Here is an 11,281-nt window from a genome sequence, read left to right as displayed (position 1 = left end):
CCTTGCGTTTGTGGCGGGTGGGAAGTATTTCTACATGAATTTCTCCACCAACTTTTCCCAGGTCATGATTTCTCCAGGCTCCAAAGAACTTACCCATTGCTTTGCGTCGTCACGCAGAGAATATGGGAATAAAGATTTCCTGATAGCTTCTAGAGTGATTCCAGGAATCACAAACGAGTTGCACGTCTCTAGGAAACATTTCATGTGGGCGTGAGGGTCTTCTCCCCGAGCACCCCCAAATTGTATAGGTGTTTGGAGCATTTGTAACATCACAGATTTCATCTCAAATCTTATCCCGTTTGGCGTTGGATATATGATCCCTGGTGAGAAATCATACAACCCAGGAGATGCATAATCCCGCATGGGACGCGTACTACTGTTTGCCATTATGATAGAATTTTGCGCAGCATGGACTAGCTGTTGAGCTAAGTTATGATTCGCTTGTTCGTCCGCCATTTGTTATTACCTGGTCTGTTGTCTGAGTAGTTATTGCCTACGACGACGATTAGATCGATTTTTTCATCGGAAGGTCCTTTCAACTTCGGAGTCATATACAAGTTTAGGAGTGTTTTCCCTGCTCATAAATGTTTACAAGCTTCGGCTGAGCTCGTAATACTCCCTCACCTGTAGTTTTCCTACAAAAGATACACACAAAATTTTTGGTTAGTTTTTGTTCATTGCTATCGTGATTCGCTTTATAAGTGTATTATATAAACTAAATTGGAAGAATAAGTTCTAAGTGTAAGTGATGCATTTATGTCTTCATACGTTTAAGTAAATATAATGTGTTGGGGCGTCAGATATATGTAACAGAATGCACACAACTCCTTTTAATGATGTTCAAGTTTTCCTAAACCAGACCCAAGTATAAATCTAATTTAGGTTCCTGGTAAGTCCAGGGTCGAACTCAGGGATTCTGTTAACCAAACACAGACTTTGCGTTGTATCTACTATAGGGGTTTTCCTAAATAAATGTGAGAAATGTGTTATTTACACTAAATTGTTGTGCCTGTGCAAGAGATGCAAAAGAGTTGAGTAGTTAGTGATGGATCATGTGAGAATGGAGTTTAATGTAAGTGGACGCGTCGGTCTAAGATGAATGTACACAAACTAGGATGTGATATGGATGAGATGGAGTGATTTGTTTATCTTTTGTTCATGCGTTAGATTTCATTCAACATTTCTCAATACGAATAACATACAAAACCTGTCTGTAGGATGCATGCATCTAACACATAATGCAATAGACACCAGTAAGTCTATCTCTAGCTGTACTAGGTGTCCTACTTGATGCAGCTTAGTTATTCTTTCGAACAATCTTAGTTAAAGATGTTTTTTACCAATTTGTCAAGTTGGCTTGAGCGTTGGAATGAAGTTTGGCATAAAGTATTAATGCGTTCAACATAAACAAGAAATAAAAAATGGCAAGTATGATGGATCAAATATATGAATTTTATAAAGAAACAGAGAATCTTTACAAAAACAATATTTAATCAAATGAAATGAAAGCTATAAATGAGATGAAGGAAACTGAGTCAAGCCAAAGAATATAATCTCTTGTATTTCTTTGGCTCAATCTCGTTGTGTACGATCACTTGTATAAGAATTGGATGAAGTGTCTTTCTCAAGAGTAACTTCCTCTGGTCCCTGACCGACGGTGATGGTGGTTCTCAACCCTTCTGATCGTCTGGCACCACAACAGAACTTCTAAGAACTAAAACTATGACTACAATATATAGAGAGTAAGGATCTTGATAATTTCCGAACTTCTTGACTCTGGAGGGACTTCATCTATTTATAGGCATTGGTCACGTCCACTTGGTGAATGGGCAACATTAAAGTCCATGCCCTGATTAGCCGCCTGACTCCCGGAAGCTTTTCAGACGCCGCTTGCTGCGTTGAAGCTTTTCAAATGCTGCTCGCTACAGGTGCCCATACTTGCAAGTGGTGATGTGACACAATCAGCCTGAAGCAATGAATCTTTTATGTGTTGAACTCCCTCTGATGCATGGCCCATGCGTTAGAGCTTTTCCTGCGGCACTTGTCTAATACGTTAGCGTTAATCTTTGCGTTGAAATCCTACAATACAATGCGTTACTGGTGCGATATTTAGTAATAAAATTTCTTTTGCATGAGTTTTCTAATTTTGAATTAACCAATGCGTTTCTTCTAAAAATGAGGAGAATCTAGCATTAAAAACCTTAGTTGTTCCAACTTAAGAGCAAAAATAACTTGTATTTCTACAAGTTATCACCACCCCTAAATTTGAACAATGCTTATCCTCAAGCATTCCAAAATAATTCTTTGTTATCTTCTTTGTCTTAAGTGTGTAGAGTTCGCCTCTCATCATATTCAGTTATAAGCTTGAGATAAGAGTTTGGAAAATATAACTCAGATTGACTCTTTTGTAAAAGGACCAATGTTTAGTTTCAGGTGCAGAGGCCTTTTATCACAACTACTTTCATTTATCAAAACATTCCCATTTTTTCTAAACCAGCAATGCGTTAGATGCTCTTTTTTTTTAAATAAATAAATAAATGTAGGATAAAAAGAAAAAAATTTGAACTCACTTACCCATGTGTTGTTCCAGGTATCCCACTTTTATTTTAGCTTGCCCCTACGGGTGTCATGCGAGCATCCAACTATGGGTCAAAACCCTTCACAACTAAACTCATATCTAATATTCATGCGTTTCAAGATATAATATCTTCAGACTAGATAGAGGAGTTATATGGGACGCGTTGGTCTAGGAGACTTAACTTCGTTTTGGCTTGCCCCCACGGGTGTCATGCGAGCATCCAACTACGGCTAAGTGCCTGTTCTAACTAAACTCATGTCATTTTAAGGTTTCTCTTTTGAAGTAATGATAGAGGAGTTGCGTTTAACATATTTCTTATTTTGTTCCATTTTCTTTGTGAAGTACCCATTTGATGCATCTTAACTCGGATTTTCCTCATCCCCAAATTTGGAGATGAGCTATACTCATCCCAAATTTTGAGACGAGCTAAATCCTCATTGCTAAAAGAGAAACAAAATTTCAAAAAGGCTTTGAGAGTCTGAAAGGGGTTTAAGACTTAAAGCTTGCACGCGTTAGAAGGTAAACATACCTTTTTAGAGAAGTTCAGGCCTTGTTGATTTTCCTAACGCCTACTCTATACTTATAGATTTCATATAGTTGATATGATTGAGGCCAGGTAAAGCACAAGACTTAGAAAATATCTAAAGAACAAAAATCAAGTATTCCAAGGTCAAACGCAAGGAACAAAATGATAGGAATTTCTCATTCATTTTCAGAAATTCACATGAAGTAAACAAACAAGTCAAGCAGATACAAAAGAACAATTAAATCAAAATACAAAAATAACCTAAGAACAATTAAATCAAAATACAAAAATAACCTAACACCCAAAACTCTATTGTGCTGGCGCGTCATCTCTACGTTCTTCCTCAGGGTCTTTATCCATAAAACACAGGGGTTTCTAAGATGGGCATGCAGTGGAGGTAGAGCAAACATTCCAACCAAGACCTGATTGATGTATTGCATTGTGTAAACAAATTGGTCTTACATCCATCTTGTTTGTTGCCTTAGATAATCCCTTAGAACCCGATTCTATTGCTGAAGACCTTCGATAGACGCGACCAGTGGTCTGAGCTGATCACTGGTAAATGTTTTCAACTCTTCTAAGTCTGTGTTGCGTTGAAGTGGTGTTGGTTCTTCATTTCTTCCAACTGGGTCTTCAAAATTTGCTGCGTTGCTTGACTCTAGCCCATTTGGTTCAAAAATCATTGGAGGAGGCACAAAGTTGGGAATTGGACTTGGTGGGGGCGAAGGAAGGGAATAAGGGATTTCTTGATCTATATGAGTTGGTTTTTGATGTGTTTTATCAGGACTCCCTTTTGGTTGCGCATCTTCAGCCGAAAGTTCAAGCTCAGCTTCATGTTCTTCGTGCTCTGAAGCTTCATCACTATGTTCAAAAATCTAGACGTGTCTTCTTTTGAGGGCGCGTTTGGATGATCGAGGCTTGGTTGCCTCTTCCTTGGCAGGTAAGGCAGGTTGATGGGATGAACCGCGAAGTAGATGCCTCACTAACTTTATGTCTATCAAGCCATCGATATCTTCATGATCATCCCTCAGAGGGATGCCCCCGCGTTCGCATAGTGCACATATCATCCATGGAAAGTAGAGTTGCCCTCGTGGCTTAGTCTTGATGGCCTTGATCTGATCCCTTATAATTCTTCCAACATCCAAAAGGATGCACTGCATGACGCAATGGGTAGCCAGGACACATTCCTTTGATAATGTCTCATCATGCATTGTAGGCATAATGCTCCGTTTGATCAAGTAATACCAAAAATTCGCGTTTGGAGTTAAATTCCTGGAAGCTAACATTTTTGCCCCGTTTCTCAATGTTTTCCATTTGCCTCCAGGTTTGGCTACCGTCCTTAACGCATCTTCTAATTGGCTTGGCATTGGCTTCTCTAAAATGCGATTTCCTTCCGTGTCTGGATTACTGTCAATGTTGAACACTTCGTTTATCTTGTCAGCTGAGAAGCGCACTAACACCCCATCAACGTGTAAAGATGTTCCTGTTAAGAAACTTAGATACAGTGGACGCATCATTCCTTGCACAGGCTACTGCTTCTACCCACTTAGATACATAATCTACAGCAAGCAGGATGTACTATTCGCCACAGGACAGGGGAAAAATTCCCATAAAATCTATGCCCCAAACATCAAATAGCTCAACTTCAAGAATATTAATCAAGGGCATTGCGTCCCTTAAAGAAATATTCCTGGTGCGTTGACAGAGGTCGCATTTTCAAATAAACTCCCTTACATCGTTAAAGAGGTGGGCCAAAAGTATCTACTTTGAAGGACCTTCACTGTGGTTCTTTGCCCACCGAAATGCCCTCCGTAAGGAGAGTCATGACACTCAACTAAGATGCGTTGTGTCTCCTCCTCCGGAACGCATCGACGCATTATGGAGTCAGGGCCTTGTTTATATAGAAACGGTTCATCCCAAAAATAAAACTTATTGTCATGAATTAACTGCTTCTTTTGCTGAGAGTTGAAGTTCCCAGGGAATTGTTTGGTGGTTAAATAATTGATTATATCCGCATACAAAGGTTCCCTGGCTTCAACTTTAAACAGGCTTTCATCAGGAAATGGGTCCTTGATTTCACCTTCTGGGCTTGCATTTCTTGATTCTCTAGCCTGAACAGGTGGCCAGCCACCTGATTTTCTGTTCCCTTTCTATCCTGGATATCAATATCAAACTCATGTAGCAGCAGACCTATCTTATCAACCTTGGCTTCGCGTCTTTTTTGCTCATCGGGAGTTTTATGGCTGAGTGGTCGGTGTATATAGTGGCTGATGCACAAACTAAGTAAGATCGAAACATTTCAATGCCAAACACTATAGCCAACATTTCTTTTTCAGTAGTGTGTAGCGTTCCTGAGAGTCATTTAGTGTTTTGGATGTGTAGGAGATGAGATGTATTAAATTACCCTTCTTCTGCCCTAACATTATTCCTACTGCCACATCACTCGTATCGCACATGAGAATAAAGCACTGCGTCCAATTCGGTTCTATCAGTATTGGAGCTGTCATCAACGCATACTTCAAGGTTTCAAACGCATCAGTGCAGTCTTCATTAAATTCATAGGGCCGATTTGCCTCTAGTAATACGCTCAGAGGTCACACAATCTGAGAAAATCCTCTAACAAACCGTCTATAGAAGTCGGCATGCCTTAGAAAACTTCATAAAGTTTTAACATTTGATGGTGGTGGAGGTTTTGCTATGACATCTATTTTAGCTTCATCTACTTCCAAGCCAATCTTAGATACTTTGTGACCTAATAAAATTCCTTCAGTCACCATGAAGTGACATTTCTCCCAATTCAACACCAAGTTTGTTTCCTCGCATCGAGCGAGGACGACCTCCAAATTATCTAGGCATGACTGGAATGAGTCTCCAAAGACTGAAAAGTCATCCATGAAGACTTCAATGGTATTTTCTAGGAAGTTAGAGAAGATAGCTATCATACATCTTTGAAATGTCCCAGGTGCATTACACAGCCCAAAGGGCATGCGTCTGAATGCAAATGTTCCAAAGGGACAAGTAAACGTAGTTTTCTCCTGATCTTCCAAATCTATGAGAATTTGGTTGTAACTAGAGTATCCATCGAGAAAGAAATAAAATTATTTGTCCGCAAGTCTGTCAAGCATTTGATCGATGAAAGGAAGGGGGGAAGTGGTCTTTCGTAGTTGCTGTGTTGAGTTTCCTGTAATCCATATAGATGTGCCAGCCTATGACAGTTATCGAGGGTATGAGTTCATTATTGCTGTTGACTATCACGACCAGTTCCCCTTTCTTGGGAACGTATTAGACTGGACTTACCCAGCTATTGTCGGATATAGGATAAATAACTCCCATGTCCAACCATTTTAAAATTTCTTTCTTGGCCACTTCTTTCATTATGGGGTTCAAGCTTTTTTTAGGCTCGATTGATCTCGACTTCCCTTCTTCTAGCCTAATCATATGCATGCAATAAGATGGACTAATGCCACGGATATCCGCAAGCGTCCAGCCTATTGCACACTTGTGCTTTTTCAGCATCTGCAAGAGAGATTGCTCATTAGGCTCTTTAAGATTTGCAAAAATGATCACAGGTAAAGTGTTGTTGGTTCCAAGGAATGCATATTTCAAGTGTCCAGGTAACTGTTTCAACTCGAGTTTTGGTTGTTCTTCAAGAGATGGACGCATTGGTTTTTTCCGCCGATCACTCAGACTTGGCTCTGATTCTTCCAGGTTTTCCTCCAACACGAGGACCTCACATACATGAGTCTCTTCTTCAGGAAACTCAATACTGTTGAGTTGAAAATCTTCACCATCTGGGAACTTTAATGTGTTGAGCACATTAAACTTCACCTCTTCATTGTCCACACGCATAGTTAATTTGCCTTTATGGACGTCAATTAAAACTTTCCCAGTAGCTAAGTAGGGGCATCCAAGTATAATTGGTACCTCCTTATCCGCTTCATAGTCCAAGATAATAAAGTCTACTGGGAATATGAGATTGTCAACCTTCACCAGAACGTCTTTAATCTTCCCTTCTGGGTACTTAATTATTCTGTCAACGAGCTGAAGAGTAACAAAAGTAGGTTGTGCTTCGCCAATCCCCAATTTCTTAAAAATTGAAACTGGCATGATATTAATGATGGCTCCTAGATCGCACAACACATGACCCACATCCAATCCTTCTATCGAACAAGGAACTGTGAAACTCCCAGGGTCCTTCTGCTTCTTTGGTAGACTGTTGCTTACTAATGTGTGATAGTCCTGCGTTAGCACTATTACTTCCTTCTCACTAACTCTTCTCTTCTTCGTCAAAATGTCCTTAAAAAATTTGATATATGTTGGTATCTGCTCCAAAGCCCCTATAAGTGGAATGTTGATATGCAGCTGCTCTAGGAGCTCAAGAAAGCACTTGAATTATTGTTCATCATTCTTCTTCATCAGACGTCTAGGGAATGGTGCGTTCAAAGTCACCTCAGGCTTTCCCGCGTTAGACGTACTGGTTCTGAATGGCTTGTTGTCTCGGGCGTTCTTTCTTCCTGCTGCGTTCAAAGGACTGATATTTGTTTGATTCATTCTTCTTTCTTCAAGAGCTCTTCCACTTCGCAATGTCATCGCGTGACATTGCTCCTTCCCATTATTATTCCCAACTATTTCAGTATTGCTAGGTAGAACTCCAGGCTGCCTGTTTTTCAACTCGCTCGCTATCTGCCCTACCTGAATTTCTAGGTTTCTGATAGATGACGCCTGGCTTTTCCGCAATGCATCATTCTGGGCTATGTATTCCTTCAATAGGTTTTTTAGCGGAGATCCTGAGCTCGACGCCTATCCTCCTTTATTAAAGGTCTGTTGATGTTGCTGATGCGTTTGTTGAAATGCAGGCGGCGGTCCATTCCTTTACTGATGGTTCGCCCCTGGGTGGTGCTTCTGATGATTTCCTCCTATCCAAGAAAAATTCGGATTGTTTCTCCATCCAGGATTATATGTATTAGAGAATGGGTTTTTTTTGATAAAATATACTGACTGAGGGTTTTGTGGACATTCAGCATAGGAGTGAGGATCTCCACAACCCACACAGCTAACCATGGGCTACCCAAACGCCTTTACCTGATTCACCTTCTGCTGATTTGATGCGTTTCCCAGCATTATGTTCTGAAGAAGTCTGGTCATCGTAGCCACTTGAGCAAAAAGTGTGGCTATTGCGTTGGAATCGATAGAATTAACGTTCTGAGATCTCTTCTTCTTGTCAGCTCTTCCATTATACGTATCATCCACCCATTCCATATTGTGTTTAGTAATGTGGTCTAGTATCTCTTTAGCCTCAGTGTAAGATTTGTCCATAAGTCCACCAACTGCTGCTGCGTCTGCTGCAATTTGCGATGCTCTATTTAGTCCTCCATAAAATGTCTCCATTTGGATAGTTAGAGGTAGTCCATGGTTCGGGCAATTCTTGACCAAGCCCTTAAAACGCTCCCATGCGGCACTTAAGATCTCTGCATCTTCTTGTTCAAAGTTCATAATCTCTCGACGCCTCCTTGTGTTGATGGTAGGTGGGAAGTATTTTTGCATAAATTTTTCCACCAACTTCTCCCAGGTGGTGATTTCACCAAGCTCCAGTGAGCTCGCCCATTGTTTTGCGTCATCACACAAAGAATAGTGAAAGAAGGACAACCTGATCGCCTCTGGGTGATTCTAGGAATCACAAATGAATTACACATTTCAAGGAAATGCTTCATGTGGGCGTGGGGATCTTCACCACGACCACCCCTAAATTGTCCAGTAGACTGGAGCATTTAGAGCATAAATGATTTCATCTCGAACATGGTTCCATCCGGCGTTGGGTATATGATTCTTGGAGAGAAATCATACAGTACAGGGGACACGTACTCCCTCATGGGACGCGTGCTGCTATTCGCCATCAGGATGATTCTGTGTAGCATGAAGCTAGTTACTGATTTTGTTTGTTCTTTCGCCATCGTCTGTTGCCCTATCTGTTGTCTGAGAAATTGCTGCCTCAACCTCCAACGACGGTTAGATTGATTCCTACGCCGGAACATCCTTTCAATCTCGGGGTCGTATATGAGTTTAGGAGTTCTCTCCCTACTCATAAACGTTCACAAGCTTAGGCTTAACTTGTAATACTCCTCGACCAAAGTGTTCCTACAATAGATATAAACAAAATTTTTGGTTAGTTTTGATTCTGAATCCCCGGGAAATGGGCCAAAACCTTGTTCGTTGCTATCATGATTCGCTCTAGGAGTGTATTGTATAAACTAAATTGGAAGAATAAGTTTCTAAGTATAAGTGATGCGTTTATGCCTTGATGTGTTTAAGTAAATGTAATGCGTTGGGGTGTCAGATATATGCAACAGAACGCATACAACTCCTTCTAATGACGTTCATGTTTTCCTAAACCAGACCCAAGTATAAATCTAATTTAGGTTCCTGGTAAAGTCCAGGGTCGAACTCAGGGATTCAGTTAACCAAACGCAGATCTTGTGTTGTATCTATTGTAGGGGTTTTTCTAAATAAATGTGAGAAATGTGTTATTTACACTAAATTGTTGTGCCTGTGCAAGAGATGCAAAAGAGTTGAGTAGTTAGTGATGGATCATGTGAGAATGGAGTTTAATGTAAGTGGCACGTCGGTCTAAGATGAATGTACACAAACCAGGATGTGATGTGGATGAGATGGAGTGATTTGTTTATCTTTTGTTCATGCGTTAGACTACATTCAACATTTCTCAATGCGAATAACATACGAAATCTATCTCTAGGATTGTATGCGTCTAACAGATATAATGCAATAGACACCAGTAAGTCTATCTCGAGCTGTACTAGGTGTCCTACTTGATGCAGCTTAGTTATTCTTTCGAACAATCTAAGTTAAAGATACTTTTTACCAATTTGTCAAGTTGGCTTGAGCGTTGGAATGAAGTTTGGCATAAAGTATTAATGCGTTCAACATAAACAAGAAATAAACAATGGAAAGTGTGATGGATCAAATATATGAATTTTATAAAGAAACAGAGAGTCTTTACAAAATCAATATTTAATCAAATGAAATGAAAGCGATAAATGAGATGAAGGAAATTGAGTCAATCCAAAGAATACAATCTCTTGTATTTCTTTGACTCAATCTCGTTGTGTATAATCACTTGTATAGGAATTGGATAAAATGTCTTTCTCAAGAGTAACTTCCTCCGCTCCCTGACCGGCAGTGGTGGTGGTTCTTAACCTTTCTGATCGTCTGGCACTACAGCACAACTTCTAAGAACTAAAACTATGACTACAATATACAGAGAGTAAGGATCTTCATAATTTCTGAACTTCTTGACTCTGGAAGGACTTCATCTATTTATAGGCGTTGGGTCACGTCCACTTGGTGAATAGGCAGCATTAAAGTCCATGCCCTGATTAGCTGTCTGACTCTCAAAAGCTTTTAAGACGCCACCTGCTACGTGGAAGCTTTTTAGACGTTGCCCGCTGCAAGTGGTGATGTGACACAATCAGCCTGGAGCAATGAATCTTCTCTGCGTTGAACTCCCTCCGGCGCATGATCCATGCGTTAGAGCTTTTCCTGCGGCACTTGTCTAATGCGTTAGCATTAATCCTTGTGTTGAAATCCTACAATACAATGCGTTAGTGCCGCGATATTTAGTAATAAAACTTCTTTATCATGAGTTTGCTAATGTTTGAATAAATCCATGCATTTCTTCTAAAAATGAGGAGAATCTATCATTAAAGCTGTTAGTTGTTCCAACTTAAGAGCAAAAATAACTTGTATTTCTACAAGTTATCAGTTTTGTTGCTGTATCCCCAGCATGGCGCCAAAAACTTGTTTGTTGAATTCATGATGCGAGCTTAGGAGTGTATTGTATAAAGTAATTGGAAAAAAAAATAAGTGTAAATGTGAATGATGCGTTGCTGCGTTTATGATGTGTTAGTGACGCATTGATACGTTAATGATATGCAACAGAACGCATGATACTCCTCTATAGGCGTTCAAGTTTTCCTGAATCAGATACAAGTATAAATCCAACTCAGGTTTCTGGTAAGTCCAGGGTCAAACTTCGGGATTCAGATTAGACATTTGTTGTAAATGTTGTAGAAATATCTTAAGTGAATGTAGAAATGAGTTATTTACACTAAGCTGCTATATGCGTGCAAGAAGATACAAAAGGGTCAAGTAGAGAATAAGGA

At 40.0% G+C, this 11,281-nt stretch overlaps 1 non-coding gene across 1 annotated transcript; it reads left to right on the top strand.

The window, feature by feature from the left end:
- Positions 1-8,508: 8,508 nt before the first annotated feature.
- LOC120092303 lies at positions 8,509-8,612 on the top strand. Its single transcript, XR_005486010.1, has one exon. It is a non-coding gene; the product is annotated as a small nucleolar RNA R71 (small nucleolar RNA).
- Positions 8,613-11,281: the final 2,669 nt, after the last annotated feature.

Source organism: Benincasa hispida, chromosome 11, assembly GCF_009727055.1.
Source record: "Benincasa hispida cultivar B227 chromosome 11, ASM972705v1, whole genome shotgun sequence".
In the NCBI taxonomy this organism is placed as follows: Eukaryota; Viridiplantae; Streptophyta; class Magnoliopsida; order Cucurbitales; family Cucurbitaceae; genus Benincasa; species Benincasa hispida.
The sequence above is the reverse complement of the archived record's forward strand: the minus strand, read 5'-3'. Positions and strand labels throughout refer to the sequence as shown.